This window comes from Mustela nivalis (genome assembly GCF_964662115.1).
Source record: "Mustela nivalis genome assembly, chromosome: 2".
In the NCBI taxonomy this organism is placed as follows: Eukaryota; Metazoa; Chordata; class Mammalia; order Carnivora; family Mustelidae; genus Mustela; species Mustela nivalis.
The window spans coordinates 39,314,599-39,334,308 of NC_139021.1; the positions used below are offsets into that span (position 1 = coordinate 39,314,599).

Sequence of the window (19,710 nt, forward strand, 5' to 3'; positions counted from 1 at the left end):
GATGGTAGAGGAAACACAATCTGGTTGAATTACATGAAGATGTAAATATCTCCTAGCTTCTTAGCCTTGGAGACATTTGCATGTTAAGAAAAGAATTTTGGTTAACTCAGATTTCTTGTGAGTGATGCGAAAGACAACATGGAAGATCCAACACTCAAGCCACACACAATCTGAGGAGTTGAATGTGATCTCCGACCCAGTAGTACAGGGTGAGTGGAGAGCCTTGCCAGTGTGAATTTTTTGATGTCCCCTAGGGTATATTTTGAAAAGACTACTTATAGCTGACCTGTTTTAAAAATTAATATCCAATATAGTAAAGCAAAAACATTTAATGACTTAGTTGCTTTTTTCGAAAGCTCTTAAGTTTAATGAATGTGGGCCCCATAAAAGTTTGTTGTCCTTGATTTTGCCCCCAGAAGAATGCCCAACACACAGCACACACTCAGTAAATATGCTGAATGAATCGTTTTACAAATCCTATTTTGCTTGTTAATTTAATCATTTTAACAAGCACTTTGAAGGGAGGCTTAGATTTATGTCTCCTCGCCTCAGGTTGAATGGATCAATCTCCCTTAATCAATTCTGGTTATAAACCTAGTTAATAAACTTGCTTTAAATATTGTACTGCTTTTATCAACTTACTATATTAATTTTTCTTTTAAAGCTCTTCAAGTTTCTCTAAGAGAAAAACCTTCCTATGTAAACCATTCCAGGTAAAGCTAATAAATTAAACTTTATAAGATGATGATTCCTAAGTTCTAGTAAGCATTTCAGTACTATTTATGTCATTTAGCTTCACATTAGGAATCTAAAATTGATTACTCAATTAGACATTTAAATTGATTTCAGAGGCTAACCTGTTAGATACTTAATAAACATTTTTTAATGCTTGCCAACGTTTTATATACCAAATATATACAGATTGTATTGTGGATTTAAAAAAAAAATCACCCCAATTTGGAACTTAGTACAACAGCGCTAATGATTTAGATTCAATTTACTTAATCTTTGTACTCTATTCTGAAATTTCCATGGGTTAAAAACATTAACCCAGTCCTGAAAACCATGGTGTCACACACAAGTGGGGAGACCATTTCAGCAGACTGTGGCTGTCAATCTACCGTAGGCTTCAGCTGAGAAAGGAAATGGATTCTCCCTGGGACACTGATCACATGCCAACTCCCTTTTAACACTTATGTACAACATGAACCCCAAACTCCTATGTTTTATGAGTTGGTCTCTCTTGGTTTTGAGATAGGTCATTAACTCATTCTTCCTCCTGATTTGAGTACATTGAATCCCACATTCCTCATTAACATTATGGCTAACTTTCTTCATTGATCACTTGGATTTCACATTCATTTAATGATCTTAGGACACATCTTTATTTTCACCTTTGGCCTTAAAATTACTTTACTGTCAGGGTGCCTGGGTGGCTCAGTCACTTAAATGTCTGACTCTTGGTTTCGACTCAGGTCATGATCTCAGGGTTGTGAGATCGAGCCCTGATTTGGGCTCCAGGCTCAGCACGGCGTCTGCTTGGGATTCTCTATCTCCCTCTTCCTCTGCCTCTCCCCCTGCTCATGCTCTCTCTCGCTTTAAAGTAAAATAAAATCTTTTTTTAAAGATTTTTATTTATTTATTTGACAGACAGAGATCACAAGTAGGCAGAGAGGCAGGCAGAGAGAGAGGAGGGGAAGCAGGCTCCCTGCCGAGCAGAGAGCCCAATGCAGGGCTCGATCCCAGGACCCTGGGATCATGACCCGAGCTGAAGGCAGAGGCTTTAACTCACTGAGCCACCCAGGTGCCCCTAAAGTAAAATAAAATCTTATAAAAAGAAAAAAAAAGCCTACTTTACTGACACTTTATCGAATTACTCTGCCCTTCCATAATTCTTTCACAACCTCTTCCAACCTTATTTTCTCTGGTAATCAGAATTCTGTATTTTTTTTTCCTTATAATGTTCTTTTGTGGAAGAGCTACAGCTCTTACAGATATTAAAATGGTGTCTGACGAAAGCTGCACATGCCTTTTTCTGGTCTAGTTCTGTAGTTATGGTTCTAAAATCGTATTAATGAAAAGACAGTGCCTATGTTCGAGGAGTTCACGGCAATATTATTATTATTACTACTATTATCTTATGAGGTACTTTATGAAAACTCTAGTTATTATCACTCTGCTTGACAGATGAGAAAACTGAGGCCGATCCAGGGTCAGTCACTTGCTTGAAAGGAGTTAGGATGGAATCTGGTGGGATCTGGAGAACATTCTTATCTGCTCACTCATTTGGCAGATAACTACTAAGTTCCCAGAGCATGGCAGGCATTCTGTGAAGCTCTAGGAAATGTTACACATTGAACTAGAGATAAAGGAAGTTCCAAAACTGAGTTCCAGGACCAAAGGCAGGCTGTTCTCTTTACCTATATTCTGCACTTTTATAGCTTATTCTTTTCCTTTCCTAATCATAAATTCCCTGAAAGCTTCATCCATCTTCCTTCATAGCTTTATAAAAAAATTTAAATTTTTTTTCGTTGATCCAAAATTCATTGTTTATGCACCACACCCAGTGCTGCACGCAATACGTGCCCTCCTTAATACTCACCACCAGGCTCACCTGACCTCCCCCCCGCCCAACCAAAACCCTCAGTTTGTTTCTCAGAGTCCACAGTCTCTCATGGTTCATCTCCACAGCTTTTGAGGAAGCAGGGAGAACAGGATTCAGCTTGAGGGATGGGGAAACACAGCCATGAATTCTCTACCATCCAGATATCTGAAATTATAAAGGATATAATGCTAACCCTTCCAAGAAGTCCAAACTTATTAGGAACAAAATGTGTTTGATTTTAAAAGTTTAATAAATATTTGTTATGTATTAGTGTCATTGCTGACTAAAGGTGGAACTGATCAGATGTAACTGAGAATGATCATGTGAGTGGAAAATAGAACCTCGTGACATAACTTTGTTTTTGAAAATTCGTATTTCCAAGTGATTGTTCTTTTACTTCTGTAGGGAGTCCTCAATCATGATAATGGTTCAGTAGCAGGAATGTGAGACTAGTTAGTATACTTTTTTTAACCTCAGAACAGCCAGGAAACGAATAGTATGTGTTCAGGGGATTTTGAAATAAGTTTAACAGGATTATTTACCCTTGACCTAGGGCAATGACCAAATGGGGTGACATCTGTGATGTGATTTGGCCATCCACAGCTCCATGTTTGGTTGTCCTTCTTCAGAACAGAGAGAATCCTGTGTCTCCATCCAGAAGACCCGATGATTTCCTGGTGAATACCAGCTGACATACATCAGCCAGTTGTGCCCTAATCATTTCTTTCTTTTCTTTTCTTTTTTTTTTTAATTCTTGATTTGACCCTGACTTTGTTTGAATTTCTATATTTTCTTGGGAGATGATGGGTTCCAATTTGTTGGAAGAAAGGGGCCGTTGGACTGCCAGATGTCTTCCTTCCTTTTTTTTGAAACTAATTTCCACAGGGGAATATTTCCCTAAGTTGAGATAGTCTCCAACTAGTTCAGTTTCAGTTTTAATTTGGAGACTTGCCTAATCTTTATTTTATACCTAAAATCTCCAATGAATTCGTATTTTTGCCCTCATTAGTGGTTGATGTTTATTGGGCACCACGAGCATTTAAATCATGGTAGAAGACTTAAATTGATTCAAGGCCCTTGGTTAGAGGGCTCAGTTCATAGCTTGTTCACACCAGAAAGAATTTTAATGTTGCTTACTTTAAAATTGCTTTCCAGAGCAAATGGACACTTACCTTCTGAGAATGTTTGGTTTAGGCTTAAACAAAACTATACATATTCATTCTAGATTTCAACTCTTGCCCAAACCCATTCCCAAACTCTTAGGAATGGGTGGCCAGGGAGCAGGAACTTCTGTTATTGCAGTGAACAAATGGTTCTTCAAAATAAATAGATAATAGTTGCATTAAAAAACCATATTCTGGCTTTTAGATTCCTTGTATTAGTAGGAAAGTGATTCTTAGCCAGCACATTGGTAGTTGTTGTTGCCTAAGGGTCAGTGGGAGTGCCTGGAATTGAGCATGGAGATAGCATTGTGGTTAAAAACCTATTTGAGGCATGATCTGAACAACCACTGTATCTTCGAATTCCTCCAAATCTTTGAATTCGGGCTGTTTGTCCAACAGTGGGGTACAGGAACAGGCATATCTGGCTCCTTCCTATCAGTGTCTCTCAATCTCTTGATGTGACCCAGGCTGTAGGTGCTTATCCTATGATCACATTTCCTGGGTCTGTGTAGGTCCACCCTTGTTTTCTAGCAGGGAAGTAGCAAGGAATTCATACCTTCCCTAGAAATTCAAGAATGTGAGGGAGACCTCCTTAGGGCAGGAATTTTGCTCACTCTTGCTGGAATGTTGGTGGCTTTTGTGGTTGGTGGAGACATTTGATTCTCTGCATAGTTATATAGTGTTATAGACAATAGCGGTAATGGTGGTTGTGGTGTCAGTCATTTTAACCATTAGTAATTAGAGATAAAATGTTGACGATAAAAGATAATTGTATCACTTAGACCTTTGTCCAGTATTATTTAATAGAAACCTTGAGGTTAAGAGTAGCTTAAATGTAAAAAAAAGTTTAGTTTTCACACATAAAAAGAAAAAGTTTTATGATAGACATTTCCAGGGCTTAATAAGTGTTTCACAATGTCTTCAGAGCCTGAGATTCCTAACTTTTTGCTCCACCATTCTAGTTCATTGCTTTCATGTTCAAGGTTGCCTCATGGTCCAAGATGGCAGCTGAAGTCCAACCATCACATCCAGCTGCAGGCAAAAGAAAGGGCTTCTTCCAGCTGGGTCAGCTGCCTTTAAGCAGCCCTCCCAGAATTCCCAGACAACATTTCTCTTGATTTTTCATTGGCCAGAACATACCCACACCTGGCTTCCAAGGAGAGTAGGAAGTGTAGTCTTACTCAATAAAGGAGATGATGGTTTTTTGGTTAGGGAACAAGTAGCCTAGGGTTTCAAGACATGGGCCCAATCTTATCACTTACATCTCCTCTTCCCTGAAGGTGTCCTAACCCTGAGAGTTCCTCACAGAGAGCACAGTTAGGTATAAGGGAAAACAAGTGTCCCTAAAGTGATGGTGGAGAAGCACAGGCCTGCCAGTAAAAGCTTAACTGGAGAAACAAGCTGAGGCTTGCAAGACAAGCCTTTCACTCTCTCCTTCCAGAAAATGTCTGGATCTATAGAGCACACTCTGATCTAGAGACTTCAGTGTAGAAACAGAGGTTAAACTGAAAGAAGAGAAACTAAACAAAGGTGAAACTGAAGGTGCATATTAAGGGCAGTGTTGCCCGGTAAGGCAAGTGGTAGCATTGACCAAGCAGATTAGGAACTCCTCCTCCTGGGAGAAGGTGGGAGGCACAATGTAGAAGATCCCATCTGGCGCTTACGTTTCCTACGGCAGGTGTTCTTGTTAGGCTGTATGTGAATCTAGACTTAGACACTTAAAGATGTATAAATAATCCCATGATTATATACACACAGAAATATTCTGTATCTTTATAGATTCCCTGTGTATACATAATATGCTGCATAGTCTTACAACTCTGAGATCTGTAACCAATGGGCCTTAAGGATTAAGGTATACTTAGATATTGGGCTTGGGGAAGCCAAAACCTATGGCAGCTCTCGTCTACCCAAGAGCAGACTCTTATTTGCCCCAATGTGGTCCATGAACATTACCACTTTCAATGTGAGCTCTGGCCCCCCAAATGCTGTAAATTAGTTTATTCCAGACAATCTCATGGTATGTGTCACAAGAATATCACTTGCATTGTCATTTATCAGGGATGGAAAGTAAGTAAAAACTCAAGTTACTTTGTAGGCATCAAACCCCATTTATTCTGACTGAAATGAAGTGGTGATCTGGGATCTTAAGCAGTGGATAGAGGTTAGAACTGGTCAGGATAACCATAGTGAAGAACCAAAAGCTCCTTAGCTTCCAGATCAAACATCTTCAATGAGATAGATGAAAAGACCAGGTGACTCCAAGAAATTATAACTGGCTCCTGAACAAGTTAGGGGTTGGGGTGCTGATGATTAACATATATTTTGTATGTGATATGTATTATCTATTGTATTCTTGCAATAAGGTAAGCTAGAAAAAGAAAATGTTATTAAGAAAATCGTAAGGAAGGGAAAATACATTTACAATGCTGTATCTATCAGAAAAAGATCACATGTTAAGTAGACCCATGCAGATCAAACCCATTATTCAAGAGTCAACTATACAACATCGTGATATTTGTTACATTTTTCTGCGATAAAAAAACAAAACCAAAAGCAGTATTTCACTACCTGGGTGTTTCCGGGGTGGGGGGGGTTGTGATTTTGTGAGGCCGTGCCATTCAAATTGTCTCTTTTGCCTCACACCTAAAACATTCTACATTGTTCATTATTTAACACTAATCTTTATTCCACAGATGGGCAAAATGGTAATCTATGTGAATGTTAACAGTTGAGCTCCTTTCATGGACCAAGCGTTGAGTGACCAATAATGTCATATATTATTTTGCTTTCTAAAGGTAGATTACAGAACAAATGTTTCTCTCTCTTTTAAGATTTTATTTATTTATATGACAGAGAGATAGAGAGCACAAGTAGGCAGAGAGGCAGGCAGAGGGAGAGAGAGAAGCAAATTCCACGCTGAACAGGGAGCCCGATGTGGGGCTGGATCCCGGCACCCTGGGATTATGACTTGAGCCAAAGGCAGAGGCTTAATGACTGAGCCACCCAGGCACCCCCAGAACAAATATTTCTTACAAAAAGTATGCTCAGGAAGACACTCAGAAGCCAGTTCAGGCTCTGTGGATGTGGAGTGGTCTATGACTGGGTCACGGCACCAAATTCCATAGCTTCTTTGGAGAGTATGTGTGGTCTGAAAGCATGGACCACAGATAAAGATAAAATATAGAAATACACATGCACGCACACACACACACACACACATATTTAGTGCTCTTACAGAGCTTTTTCAAGCTTAGCAAATGACCTCGTATGTAGAAAATTAATTATTGTGGTCATTATTATATTTTTTAGGTTGGAGTTTTGAAAGCTACATTAATTTTCAACTGGTGATAGAAATGATAGGTCAAATGACCCTCTAGTAAGGGACATCATTCATTCCTTAAAGATTTGTGACTTTGGGGGCATTTGTCATTTGCTAGGTGCTGTACTTGGCACTCAGAACATAGACTTAAATAGGAAAATCTCTGTAAAAGAAAAGACTTGCTAAAATCATTGCAGCACAACATGGGAAGTATACTTCAAGATTTGAACATCATGGTGAAAAGGAGAAAGCAGAGCTCCTTCACAGAAAAGTGACATTCGCTTGAGTTTTTAGTGAGCCATTCGCCCTGATTGGTAATCTCTCACGCTGGTGAAGTGGGTTGCCAAGTTAGTGTGCAAAGTGCGATTACAAAATTATTTTTTCTCTCAACCTAAAATGAAACAGCCCTTTGAAGAATCAAAGTTTTGACACACATCTTAATATCCCCACACACCTGGGCTTTATATTTTAGTAAGCTATCTTAAATGTTACAGGGTGGGCAGTGTAATAAACCTTGCTATGTTATCTTGGGTAGAACAAACTTTGAGAACAGATATTCAGATAAGCCAATGCAAAGAATTCATCCTGGGGCCAAAAAAGAAAAAAAAAGGGCATGGGGTGGGGGGAATAAGTGTGTCAATAGGGTCGAGTTCATCTGCATAATACAGAAAGCCCCAAATAACAGTGGCTCAGACCAGATCGATTATTTCTCTCCTATAAAAAAACTTTTTTTTTTTTAAATTTGACATTTCAGGATCGATATGGTGATTTCTTAAATTTTATCTTCAAGTTTACCACATAGTCCAAGATAGCTGCTGGAGCTCCTGTCAGCTCATTCACATTCCAGTAGGCAAGAAAGAGAAAGAAGGAAAGGCAAGAAGGGTGCACTCCCATCCTAGGAAGTGTCAGTCCTCTTTATGGTGCCTTTATGAAGTTTTGCATAACACATTAGCTTGTATCTCATTGACTAGGACTTAGTCACAAGGCTTCACCTGGCTACAAGGGAGGATGGGAAATGTAGTCTTTTGCCTGGGCACATTATTGATGGAAATAAAGATACTGGCAGTCTCTGCGATAACAGGCATGAAAATAGATTACCAGGATGTAAGGTTTTTAAGAGGAGTGTTGGCCTAACATAATACAAGACATAGATGAAATACCCATAATTAATATCATACTCAGCTGTGGAAAACTGAGAGCTTTTCCCCTAAGATTGGGAAAAAGACAAGGATGTCCACTTTTACCACTTTTATTCAACATAGTACTGGAAGTCCTAGTCACAGCAATTGGACAAGAAAAAGAAATAAGACATATCCACGTTGACAAAGAAGAATTAAATTTTTCACTTTTTGCAGATGACATGACACTGTATATACAAAGTCCTAAAGGTTCCACCAAAAAACTAATCAATGAATTCAGTAAGGTCATAAGATATAAAGTCAATCTATAGAAAACTGTTACATTTTATACACTAATAATGAAATAGCAAAAAGAGAAATTAAGAAAATAATACCATTTAAAATTATACCAAAAATAATAAAATACTCAGGAATAAACTTAACCAAGGAGGTAAAAGACCTGTATAGAACACTGATGAAAGACATGGACAATGATACCAACAAATGGAAAGATATTCCATGCTTACGTATCGGAAGAACAAATAGTGTTAAAATGCCCATACTACTCAAAGCAATCTACAGAGTTAACGCAATCCCTATGAAAATATCAACAGTATTTTTAAAAACAGTACTAGAACAATCTTAAAGTTTGTATGGAACCACAAAAGATGCTGAATAGCCAAAGCAATCCTGAAAAAGAAGAACAAAACTGCAGGCATCACAATCCCAGATTTCAAGATATGCTATGAAGCTGTAGTGAGCAAAAGAGTATGGTACTGGTGGAAGAATAGACATGCAGATCTACAGAACAGCATAAACCCATGGTTATATCGTCAATTAATCTTTAACAAAGGAAGAAAATATAGGCAACGGGAAAAAGAGAGTCTTTCAGCCAATGGTGTTGGGAAAACTGGACAGTAATACGCACAAGAATGAAACAGGATGACTTCCTTACACCAAACACAAAAATAAACTCAAAATGGATTAAGGACCTAAATGTGACACTTGAAACCATAAAAATCCTAGAAGAGAGCACAGGCGGCAATTTCTCTGACATTAGCCATGGCAACTGAGGCAAGAGAATCAAAAGCAAACATAAATGATTGGAACCACATCAAAATAAAAAGCTTCTACACAGCAAAGTAAATAATTAACAAAACTAAAAGGCAATCTACTGAATGAGAAGATATTTGCAATGACATATCCAATAAAGGGTTAGTATCCAAAATACATAAAGAACTTATACAACTTAACACCAAAAACCCCACAAATAATCCAATTTAAAAATGGACAGAAGATATGAATAGACACTTCTCCAAAGACAGACATCAGATGGCCAAATGGACACATGAAAAGATGCTCAACATCGCTAATCCTCAGGAAATTACAAATCAAAACCACAAGATCTCACCTCACACCTGTCAGAATGTCCAAAATCAAATATACATGAAACAAGTGTTGGCAAGGATGTGGAGAAAAAAGAACACTTATGTACTGTTGGTGGGAATGCAGCCACTATGGAAAACACTATGGAGGTTCCTCAAAAATTAAAAATAGAATTACCATATGATCCAATAATTCCACTACCAAAGAACACAAAAACACTAGTTTGAAAAGATATATGCACCCATATATTTTTTTAAAGATTTGATTTATTTATTGGACAGGCAGAGATCACAAGTAGGCAGAGAGAAAGGGGCCGATCCCAAGACCCCAAGCAGAGAGCCCGATGCGGAGCTCGATCCCAAGACCCCAAAATCATGACCTGAGCCAAAGGCAGAGGCTTAACTCACTGAGCCACCCAGGCGCCCCATATGCACCCATATGTTTATTGCAGCATTATTTACAATAGCTAAATTATGTACCTGCCCAAGTACCCATGGGTAGATGGACAGATAAAGAAGGTGTGGTGTGTGTGGGTGTGTAATACACACACACATACACATACAATGGAATATTACTCAGCCATAAAAAAGAATGAAATCTTGCCCTTTGCAACAACATGGCTGGATCTAGCGAGTACAATGATAAGTAAAATAAGTCAATCAGAGACAAATACCATATGATTTCACTCATATGTGGAATTTAAGAACTAAAACACATGAAAAAAGAAGAAAGAGACAAATAAAAATACAGACTCTGAACTACAGAGAACAAAACTGGTGGCTGCTGGGGGGAGGGGGAGGGTTGGGTGAAAGAGGTGAAGGTGATCAAAAGTACACTTATGGTCAGGACTGACCAATGTACAGAACTGATGAAGCACCATATTCTATACCTGAAATTAATATAACTACACCTGAATTAATTAAAAAGAATAATAAATAGAAAAAATAGAATAAGATAAAAGACTGTGTCGCATGGATTCTCCCTAATAGTATGGGATATGTTAATGGGAATAGAGAAGCAGAGGAGCCCGCCAAATAGGGTGAGGTTTCAAAAAAACAAAACAAAACAAAACAAAAAACCACAAACCCTAAAGCCCCCAAACCAGAAAAAGTTGCCTATTTTCCCCAATTATGAAGAAGATTTATCTTGAATATCATTAAGTGGTATTATACAATATACAGTTAAGATATTGTTTTCTTTGGGCCCCTGAGAGGCTCACTCCGTTAACTTGATTTTTGCTCAGGTCTGGAGCTGAGGAGTTCAAGCCCTGGGCTTGGGCTCTGCCCTGGGTGTGGTGCCTACTTAAAAAAAAAAAAAAGAGAGAGAGAAAAAGATATTGCTTTCTTGAATTATCTGGAAAACTATGATCTTGTGAGGAGAGAAAGTACTTGCCATGGGAGATGAGGGTAGAATGTTCACTTCTGTGTCCTAAAGAGCAGTGGCAAGTGGTTTCCCATTCACTGGACAGCGACGGAAGGGTTAATGCATTAGTGCCGACCCAGGGCTGGAAGATGAAAACCAGTAGGGTGGGATATTATTTTTATTGTGTTGACACAGATGCATTTTCGTAAAGATTTATAAGAAACTTCTAATTTTTTCAAAATACTCTGCCTCTTGCTTTTCAAATTCCATTTTACTTATGTATGTGTCATCTATGCTACAGCCTCACTGGGGGAGAACCACAACAAAAAAATATTTCTCTTTTCTTTGAGGTTTTACATTCACGTGGAACATTTTCTCCAAGTCAATAAATCGTTGCTTACCAGTGAGGGTTCCCCAGAGGCACCAATCTTCAGAAAATTGTCTGAAACTTCGGCAAACCAGTCATCATTCACCAAGAGGAAACAAACAAGCTGAACCTATTAACTTCCAAGAGAAGCAGGAGGATTGGCATGAGAATATCACCGCTATCAATAATCACAAGAAACAGCATCCGATATAGACCACTTGCTCCGGGACGGAAGCAATGCCTAGTGCTTTCCACACATCCCGAGGCTCCCCACTTCCTCCTCTCTACGTGTACTATTCCCAACATACAGGCCAGAAAACGGAGGCTCCGAGAGGTTAAATAGAATGCCTGCGGATACAGCAGGGGTCGGGGGAGGGGAAGGAAGGCTGGGAGCCATACCAGGCAATCTGATCTCAGAGTCTACCGCAGTCTTAACCACGGTGTAATATTGTCTCACAAACATGCCCAGAATCTGCTCCATCTCTTATCACCGGCAAAGCCTTGGATTTGCTGGGAGAGGGGAAAAAAAAAAAAAAAATTGCTTGAAATCTAACTGGGCTCCTCTAGTATCTGTTTTGACAGCCGAAATTAATTGTCCATTTTCTGAGCACTTTTTGGCAGCGGCTCTGTAATGACCCGAACTGCCGTCCCCTTCCTTTTCGGCTTGGCAGGGCTCCCCGGTGTCGGGCTGATGGGGAGCGGGTGGGCCGCGCGCTCCAGCCCTGGTGCCTGGCGGGGTTGCAGGCTTTGATGAGAAAAGGAGCGATTGTTCTCACTCCCTGGAGTTGCCGGGCCCCATGGTGGGCATTTTCGGACTCTGATTAGAGCGAAGGCCTCGCAAAGCTGATGAAACCGAAGGTGATAATTGAGTGGAGCCTATCTCCCATCTTTGCGTTTGTCTTGCCAAAGTGAAGACGAACTGTCTTTCTCACACTCCACCTCGGCGCGTCCTCCCGGGGAAGGGAGAAGCGGTCCTTGCTCTGCGCTTTGCCTCGGCGCTGACCAGAAGAGGGAGCCGCTTCGGCTTCAAGGTGAGAAATGTCCGGGCACATGTCAGAACGGGCACCCGTCTGCAAGGGGGCTCTTGCTTTTTGGACTAAAAATATTTGTTAAATTGAAAAATGTTCCTGAGAAGAGAAAATTACCAGCATTTTTTTTTTTTTTTTCTTTCTTGTAGCTCTGAGCCTCTAAGTACCGTTTGGCAACTTTATGTTGAAGCAAGCAGAAAAGCTGCCCCCCAAAGTGCATTAATCATGACTTAACGTCTTTGATAATGTTATTGTCGAGATACACATGCGCTAGTGTTTGAACTGCAAAAGGCATGAGTCCTAGGGCGAGGTACTTGTAGGGTAAAATGTGAAAGAGATTGTGTGGATAAATTCCATTTCCACTGCCCCCCAACCCCTTGATTTTCTCTGTGTTTCTCCATAAAATGGGAGATCAATGTTTGGCTTTGGGTTAAAAAATATTTTCTTCCCTGATTCTTCACCATCATTCCAGGCGAAGGGGACCTTCAAGCTGGGTTTTAATTAGGAGGAAAAAAGTAGATTGGAACTGTAGGGGGAAGTGATTCTTCTAGATGGGACTGCCCAAAGAAGAATCAGAGAAGAAAATGGACAAAGACCAAAAATCACCTGTGCCTGCTTGGCCATGCAAGGAACAAAGAATTTGGATCAGGCAGAATTCCAGCAAACTGCAGCAGAAGGAGAATGAATTTGATACTAAATGCAGGGAAACTGCTGGGACGTTCCCCTGAATTTCTAGCTCTTGGACAAAAGACCAAATGTATGGACTCATTAGGTGCAGAGACACAGAAAAAGACAAAAACAACAGAAAAATTAAAAAAAAAACATTATATGATTCCAGTTGAGGCTGGAATCAAGACAAAGGTGATGCTGGCATGCTCAGGTACCAGAAGAAACATTCAAAACAGTGGGTCCTGGGATGCCTGGGTCCCTCAGTTGGTTATTTGGCTGCCTTTGGCTCGGGTCATGATCCCAAGGTCCTGGGATTGAGCCCCGCATTGGGCTCCCTGCTCAGTGGAGAGCCTGCTTCTCCCTCTTCCTCTGCCTGCCGTTCTGCCTACTTGTGCTCTAAATGGATAAAAATCTTTAAAAAAACAAAAACAAAAACAAACAGTGGATCCTGCTTGAGGGGGAGGGTGGCACTATGTCAAGTAAGAAGGGAGACCACATGTACTGATTGGCCAGGGAAGGTCCCAGTTCATACCTGCGGAAACTATTACTAGCTCCTTTGTTCATGGTCCAGGTGTCCTGGTTTGGATGGTAAATTATATAGTCCCCTTAACCTTAGTTTCTATATGGTTCATGGTCAAGGGATAAATCACATACTTAGCTATACATATGGAGGGAGAGGGATAGATTTTGGAGAGATTGCTGTATAACAACCAAACAGACAAAGCAGGATGACTAGAACAGGGAAGAGCGACTTCACTGGCAATCTCCTGTCACAAGGGGACATGCAGGTGACCGCAAGGGAGCAATGCATTGCTCCATGTGGTAGCAAGCTCCCCAGGGACAATGGACATGTATTCCACGAAAGTGTTGAGCAAATAATACACACTTGTGAGGTGGATGAATTGTGCACAGAACCTGATGTGAAGAAGGTGAGACCAAAGCCCGAGAGGGAGCTCCCAGAAGCGGAAGTGATTTTCCAGGGAAAAGATGTCTAGGAAGAAGTGTGGGGAGCTCTGTGGATTCTCACTCCTGGCTGGGCCAGAAATAGGGGACAGAAGACTAAATGGAGAGACAATGGTTTGGGGACTGAAAGAGACATACGGTAAAAGATGAAGCTTCCAGAGGGGAGGCATGGGAAAGATCTCACTTGCCGTGTGTGCCAGGAGCCCTGCGAGGCATGAGAGACGGAGTGGAGTGATGTGTGGAGGCAGTTCCACGTCTGGAACTCTAAGACAATCACCGAAAAGGAGTTACAAATCAAAGGGATGATGTTAGAGGGACTACAGCCAGGAAGGGCTTAATCCTGCTTCAAGGTGGGATGAAGGTCCTGGGGTGGGGGAGGGACTGAATTGTTGGAGATGGCTGATGGGGGCCTCAAAGAAAGGTTAGGAATTTTCTAGTCGTGGGAGTGGCAGAAGGGAGGATGAGAACTTCATTCCAGGTGGAGCCATCAGGGTGAGCACGTGCGCGGAGGTTCCAGCTGGAGCTCAGGGTGTCTGTCGGATTAATACCACAGACGAGGGCACGTGAAGAGCACCCCAGGTTCAAAGCTCGTGTGTGTCACTTTTGTCCCACATCTCACCATGAAGACTTGTACGAGAAGGGGAGTGTTTCGAAAGTGAATCCCCGATGAGTCCCGGATGGAAGGACAGACTGAAGGAAGGCAAGACTAGGACGAGGGAGAAGGTGAACCACGAGAGAACCCTTGCATGGTGAGAGGACCAGAGAGGAGTGGGGGGAGCTAAGGGACACCCGCACGGACTGTTCTGTTCGCAAGGCATGGAGGGTGATCTGGATGTAGAAGGTGAGGGAGAGAGAAGATGCAAATATTTTGACTATGAGGAAATCTCTGAGGGGGTGGGGAAAGGAGGCAGCTCCAGAAACAGAGCTGCAGGGAGGTGAGAAGCGAGTTTGGTGAAAGAAAGCAGAGATGGGTGGGGAGAGCCCAAGTCTGGAGGGGCTGAGCTGGGGTGACGGTGTGATGGGGACACAGGGAGGAGAAGGGTGGGGGCGGGCACGCTGCTAAGGCTGGAATAAAGGGGTTAGTCCTATTTCCTGAGATGGATGGGAGAAGCCTGGGTATATTTGGTTTTGATGGGTTTATAGAAACAGAAGGAAAACGCTGATGAATAATGAGGGAGATTTCTGTGCTCACTAGAGAAAGCAAACAGCTCCAGCCAGTGTCACAGCCCCGGTACTAGGCTCACCACCAGTAGGTACTCTAATTCTGGCAGGTGATAGCCGTGAGTGCAAATTCAGGTGGAAATCAGCGGGAGGCAGGAGAAGAAACATGGCTGAAGAAGGGGAGAGCCGCCAGGACAACATGGAACTGCTCTTTGTGTTTGACGAAGGGACCAAGGTATTAACAGAGCTACCAGTAGAGAAGGCAAGAGAAAGCCATGGAATGTACGGACTCGGCTAGGTGCAGAGACATAGGAAAAGACAAGAAAACCAGAAAGCAAGTTTAGGATGGTGTAAGCGTTTGTTCGCTTTTGTTGTTTCTGACATTCATACCTCCTCCTTGAAGTGAGAGGGTCCTGAATTTGTTTGGGGGGGGGGGACCACCCTTATTCAGTGTTTAGCCAAGTGCTTAGAGTTTAGTTGATTCCACTGAGCTTGGCACCGGCTTGTGAGGCTGGGTCCAATCCTGCACATTGTATTTCACCCCTGGGGCGTAGTGACTGGTACACGTGTATGTGCTTTGCTCAAGTTGGAGCTAGGGAAGCTCAGTGGTGGCATTCATTATTGAGCTATTGAGGGAGAGCACCCTTCCTTCCTTCCTTCTTTCCAAAGATTTACTTGTGAGAGAGAGAGAGAGAGAGAGCAAGCACAGGGGATGGGCAGAGGGAGAGAGAATCTTTTTTTTTTTTTTTTTTAAGATTTTATTTATTTATTTGACAGAGATCACAAGCAGGCAGAGAGGCAGGCAGAGAGAGGGGGAAGCAGGCCCCCTGCTGAGCGCAGAGAGCCCAATGTGGGGCTCGATCCCACGATCCTGCAATCATGACCTCAGCTGAAGACAGAGGCTTTAACCCACTGACCCATCCAGTCGCTCCGGGAGAGAGAGTCTTAAGGAGACTCTGCGGCTGAGTGCGTAGCCACACGCAGGGCTTGATCACCTGACCCTGAGATCCTGACCTGAGCTGAAACCAAGAGTCCATTGCTTAACTGACAGGGCCACCTGGGCATTCCAGGACCCTTTCTTTAATACTAGAGTAGAACCTAGAAGGATATAAGCTGGAGTGGCAACAGACACTTGACAGCCTTGAGGGGAGAGCTTGTCGGAGAACATGGACAGCCTAGTGGAGAGCACAGCTTCTAGCTCAAGAAACTGGGTCTTCCTGATATCCTCTGAGCTCCACGCCTGAAGCTGGCATAACACTAGGTGTTCAGTTGCCTGAGCAATAGACTGCTTCTCTTTCAGTTTCTCCCTTGCCATAGAAAGAGCTATGGCTGATAAAGGATGTATAGGGGTCTAGGATGGACGCACAATAAGGTGACCAAAGAGAGGAGAGGGTTGAGTGTAGGAATGGAAAAGAGGCAGAAGCAAAGTGATTGTTGGAGGTTATAAAAATAAGGCTGATCGGGATTGAGAGGAAAGGCTGACCTGACCAGGACTAGCTATTTACATATGAAGGGCGCCCTGGGCATATGGTGGATTTCACTAGCTGGTATCAGCCTAGAAGTTGAAACTGCCCTGGACACAAAGAAAAGAGCTTGCAGGGATGATATTTACACCCGGGAATACAGATAGAGGCCAATTCATTCATTCATTCATTCATTCACCCAGTAAAACTTTATTAGCATCTGCAAAACACTATGGTAAGAATCAGAGGCAAAGACATGATCTTCTCTGAAGAAGTGCTTTAATGAGACAGGGCAGCAGGCAGAGAGGTCTTTATAATGCTGGGTCCTCTGCAGACAGGGGGGTAAGTCCAAGAATTGGCACTCAGAGGGGACCAGAAGCGGTCTCTGCACGGCCAGAAATAAGGTAATAGAAGTAGGGCAGCGAGCAGATGATTCAGGGGACTACTGGTTGGGCACTGGTGGTCTAGGTGATCTTTGTTCTTCTTGGAGTCTCAGTCCCACACTGGGAAAGAGGAACCAGATGATCGTGGTTCTCTCTGTTTTTCTGTTCTGTTTCTCTTAATGCAAGTGGACGCTTGCTTATTCACGGTGTTAACCTCTGGTTATTGTAGGATGCTGTTCATTGAGGCAGTCAGAGGTGGATTTTGCACGTCTTGACTTTCACAAACCGCTTGCATTTGTACAGTGGCTGCTGGTTTATAAATCAGGATCTGGACTATTTTGTCCACCTGGGTGGAACAGCCTCGCACTGCTCGCCTCTCCGAACAATGTGTCTGAGCAGCTGCAACGCATATTTGATGCAATGAAAAAGCAATTTTTGTCCTTAAAATAACAAATTTTCTCCTTCTGTAAGCCTGTCCAGATGATCAAAAGCCAGATAAGACCTTCAAACAAATTCCCTTTTACCATTTGCGATGTAAAGAACTCCTTGATTCCCAGCGAACCCTCCCCTTTCATTAATGGAAGCGCGGCTCTTATCTTGATGTATGTGTAGCTGGGGCTTCTTCAGTTCTGACAACAGGAAAAGTGGGCCATGGAACATAATGGAGCCCTGAAAAATTGCTGGCCTGATATCACTGAAATTTCTCCTTCTTTCAAGCCCGCTCCGCCCACGTGTCATGTTTGAGAAATGAAGAGCAGGAGAGCTTTGTAAAGTCGACACTCCACAAAGCTTTTTTTCTTTTAAACAGCACCTGATTACTGAGTCCTTGGCTGGGGCTCGAACACTCTTTGAGGTACACTGACAGTTAATGGGACGGAGCAGACGCTCTCTTTTGCCCTTCAGAAACTTCCAACACGGGCAAAAAACCATTAGAAAAAGAGATAGAGTTCAAGGGCTGCGGAATCCGAGGGTCTGTGGACCTGGAGGCAGGGGCTGCAGCTTCTCGACCCATGTGCCGCTCTTCCCTCATAAGCAGGAAAAATGTGTACAAATCCAACTCTCTTGTTCTCTGCCTACTTTGTGGGGAATAAAAAATAAAAATAAATCCCCCCACGGAGGGGAACCTTGCCTGTCCAAACTGTGCCATGTGGCAGTCATGGCGGGGGGGGGGAGGGCACTGAGATCCAGGTGGTGTTGGATGGTGAATGTGACCTTGGACCAGCCACTGCTCACGACGGAGCAGCCAGCTGTAGCTAGACAGACATCCCCAGAGGTCGCAATGAAGCTACTGGGAGTCGATTTTTTCGTCATGTCATGTCATCCCCGATGATTAGAAACCTGTCTGGTTTCTAATCTATGAAATAATGTTTGCTCAAGTCCCTTTGGTTAGATCTTCCGACCATCTTGCCTTTAATCAGTTTGAGGCAGGTCAGGGCCACAGAGGGGAGAAAGAAGATGACAAGCTCTGTCATCATAAGGCAGCTAAAGTCATCTGAATAACCACCAAGAGTCCCTCCTGGGAAGATATCCAGGACACATAAAGGTGTTACAGGTGTCAGGGTCTCCTGCTGACTCTGTGTGGGGGACGTGGGCTCTGAGATGGTCACCCTTCTCATTTGCAAGGTCTATGACTAGGACCCTGACCACCTCCTGATAACCATTAGCATGGTACCTTTACCTGAAGACCCGGACAGCTGGCCAAATATCACTTTCTTTGTCCACTGGTTGGTGGAGACCATGAATAATGGAGTACTCTAAAACTTCAAGCTGACCACTCTGAGAGAGAGTGACCCAGGTGTTAGAGAATGCATGTTTGTGTACCTTCTAAATCCATACGTTGACGTCCCAGTCCCCTTAGGGTTGGTATTTGGAGATAAGGCCTTTAGGAAGCAATTAGGCCATGAAGGTGGGGTCCTCATGATGGTATTAGTGCCCCTATAAGACAAGACAGGAGAGACCTTGCTTCACTCACCAGGACCCGTCACTCTTCTCTGCCATGTGAGGATACAGCAAGGAGGCATCCGTCCACAAACTGGGCTGTGGGCTCTTACCAGGAACCGAGTTGGCCAGCACTGTGACCTGAGACTTCCCAGACTCTAGACCGTTAGACATAAATATTCCTTGCCCAAGCCACCCAGGCTATGGTATTTTTGTCACAGCAGTTCAAACTAAAACACCTGAGCCACTTCAACTCAGTCTGTTTGCCTTCATTTCCCTGGCCAGTTTAGAACTAACTTCTATAAGCTGGTGGTCTGCCTGGTCCCTACTTCTTACCTCGCATTATTTTAAAGATTTTATTTATTTATTTATTTGAGAGAAAAAGAGTGCACAAGGAGGAGCAGAGGGAGAGGGACAAGCAGACTGTGCTGAGTGCAGAGCCCAATGCTGGGCTGGATCTCATGACCCCAAGATTGCCTGAGCCAACATCAAGGGAAGAATGCTCAGTCAACTGAGCCACTCTGGCGCCCCACTTATCTCACGTTTTTATGCCGGGTTTTGCCTCATCCACCAGCCTAGGCAACTGGTAGCACTGAGCTGTGATTGAGCCAAAGCTCACCCAGGAACTCCTCGGTGTCAATGCAAGATGGCAGCATGTGACCCACGTCATGCTTCTAACACTGTTGCCATCATTTTCTCTTCTTTTCTTTTTTAAAAACATTTTTATTTATTTATTTATTTGACAGACAGAGATCACAAGTATGCAGAGAGGCAGGCAGAGA

The 19,710-nt window shown here is 42.7% G+C and overlaps 2 long non-coding RNA genes across 2 annotated transcripts in view; both read left to right on the forward strand.

The window, feature by feature from the left end:
* LOC309860595 overlaps positions 1–19,710 on the forward strand; it is a 961,417-nt gene that overhangs the window by 390,909 nt on the left and 550,798 nt on the right. The window lies entirely within an intron of this gene.
* On the forward strand, positions 11,993–12,804 carry LOC309860411. Its single transcript, XR_014309350.1, has 2 exons — positions 11,993–12,354; positions 12,501–12,804. It is a non-coding gene; the product is annotated as an uncharacterized lncRNA (long non-coding RNA).